Source organism: Pogonomyrmex barbatus, unplaced genomic scaffold (genome assembly GCF_055798465.1).
Source record: "Pogonomyrmex barbatus isolate J1 unplaced genomic scaffold, ASM5579846v1 scaffold87, whole genome shotgun sequence".
In the NCBI taxonomy this organism is placed as follows: Eukaryota; Metazoa; Arthropoda; class Insecta; order Hymenoptera; family Formicidae; genus Pogonomyrmex; species Pogonomyrmex barbatus.
The window spans coordinates 1-2500 of record NW_028297190.1 but is presented as its reverse complement, the minus strand read 5'-3'; the positions used below and the strand labels follow the sequence as shown (position 1 = coordinate 2500).

General features: G+C 63.7%; 1 non-coding gene across 1 annotated transcript; it reads left to right on the top strand.

Annotated features, from left to right (window-relative positions):
- Nucleotides 1–611: 611 nt before the first annotated feature.
- LOC148934671 (5.8S ribosomal RNA) lies at nucleotides 612–766 on the top strand. The gene has a single exon (XR_016141203.1). It is a non-coding gene; the product is annotated as a 5.8S ribosomal RNA (ribosomal RNA).
- The last annotated feature ends 1734 nt before the right edge of the window (nucleotides 767–2500 follow it).

Here is a 2500-nt window from a genome sequence, read left to right as displayed (position 1 = left end):
TCCGAACACGGGTTCGTCGAGCGCGGCCGACCGAACGTTCCGAAGTGAAAGGGAACGTCGACGGCGACGGTGACGACGGACGTGTTCGCGGCGGTGGAAGCCCGGCGGTCGGCGGACTCCACGGAAGCGTGGCGCCTCGCGCGCCGCCCGTTGCTCGAGCCTCCGGCTTGACTTCAGGCGCGGCGCCAGGCGCGAGCCGGTGGTAACCTACACAATGAAAGCGAGCGCGCACGAGCGCCGCTTCTCGAGGGCACCGCGCCAGAACCACTGGCGCCGGGAGCCCGATGGTTTTTCAATGATTTCCGCCCCGGCCCATCGCCTCTCGCGCTATGGGACGCTTCTCGTTTCCGCCGGGATGCCGGACGGGTCTCTCGCGGCCCGTCGCCGGTGTCCCGATCGTGCCGTAGCCCCCGTAAACGGGGCGGCGGTCCGCGCGTGCTCGGACGCGCGGCCAGGCTGATCGAAGGGCCATCACGCTCGCGCCCCGGAGGAACGGAGAGAGAACTCTGTCCCCGGTGGGCAGCGAGCGTAGATATACAAAACACGTTGGGACTGTATACCTTCGAGTCGCGTTCTCCATGGAGACGCGGCGAGAGAAAGGAAAATGCGATTACCCTGAACGGTGGATCACTTGGCTCGTGGGTCGATGAAGAACGCAGCTAATTGCGCGTCAACTTGTGAACTGCAGGACACATGAACATCGACATTTCGAACGCACATTGCGGTCCACGGATACAATTCCCGGACCACGCCTGGCTGAGGGTCGTTTTAGTACCCAGAGACTGCTTGCGCCCGCGTTCGCGCGCTTCGCCTCGCGTCGCCGACGACGGCGACCGGGCGACGGCAGCGCGCACCGGCGTACGAGCGATCGTTGGACGTTCGCCCCGTGCCGCGCGAAAGCCAGCGGTGAGAGGAGAGACAGCAGCGGGAAGCCCTTGCGCGCCACGCGTAAGGCCGCCAGTCCCGCCGGGCTCTTCCGCCGCGCGCACGCCGGCTGGGCGTCGTCCGAAATGACATTGATACGTGACGAAGGCTGACCGGGGCGCCGAGCGACCGGGCGCGAGAATAGAGGAGAGAAATAGAGGAGACTCTCGCGAGACGTGTACGCGGGTAGAGGAGGATCCGACGGAGAGAGGCGCCCTTCCGCGAGAGCGGAACCGGGCACTCCCTACGTTGTCGCAGGCCTCCCCCCGCGTCGCGCGCGGAGATCCGATTCTCTTAACCTTAACGCTCCGCCCGTCTGTCGTTCCCTCCGCGGGGATCGCGAGCCGACCGCGTGTCCGAGTCCACGAAGTTCCTCTCCATATCTCTCTCGAGCGAGAGAGCAGAGACGCGACCTGGGACCGGCACGCTTCGTCGTGTACTCGTGTTACGAACCCCGTCGTCCGCCCGAACTGTCACCCACACACTGACTTTGACGACCTCAGAGCAGGCGAGATTACCCGCTGAATTTAAGCATATTACTAAGCGGAGGAAAAGAAACTAACCAGGATTTCCTTAGTAGCGGCGAGCGAACAGGAAAGAGCCCAGCACCGAATCCCGCGGTTCCGCCGCAGGGAAATGTGGTGTTTGGGAGGGTCCGCTTATCCCGAGGCGTCGCGTCGCGTCCAAGTCCATCTTGAATGGGGCCACTTACCCGCAGAGGGTGCCAGGCCCGTAGCGACCGATGCCCGTCTCGGGAGGATCTCTCCTTAGAGTCGGGTTGCTTGAGAATGCAGCTCTAAGTGGGTGGTAAACTCCATCTAAGGCTAAATACGACCACGAGACCGATAGCGAACAAGTACCGTGAGGGAAAGTTGAAAAGAACTTTGAAGAGAGAGTTCAAGAGTACGTGAAACCGTTCAGGGGTAAACCTAAGAAACCCAAAAGAACGAACGGGGAGATTCATCGTCAGCGACGCTGGCTTCGCGTCGGTGTGCGATGCCCCGCGGGGCCCTCGCGGCTCGCGCGCGGGCACGCCGCCGTGCGCCGATGTCCGGCGTTCGTAGTCGTGCACTTCTCCCCTAGTAGAACGTCGCGACCCGCTGGGTGTCGGTCTACGGCCCGGGTGCGGCGGCTGACGCGTCGCCGGTAAAACGGCACGCGTCAAACCCCCGGTCGCCCGGCCGGCTGCCCGGCGGTACGCGCAAGGTATCAGGCCGCACGCTTCACAAACGAGACGAGTGCGTCGAGGCCGTCGCAAGCGCGCGCCACGGTACACGGAGGCAACGGACCTAGCGCCGTCACCGTGCCTGGCCCGCTGTTGGTCGTACGGTTAACCTTCGACAGGCCTGCCAACGTCCCAATGGGAGTCTCGTGCTCCTGTGCGGGACCGATACCGGTCGGCGACGCTACTGCTTTGGGTACTCTTAGGACCCGTCTTGAAACACGGACCAAGGAGTCTAACATGTACGCGAGTCATTGGGACGAGCGATACCTAAAGGCGTAATGAAAGTGAAGGTCGGCCCTGGTTGTCGACCGAGGGAGGATGGGCCGCGTCGCGACGCGGCTCCGCACTCCC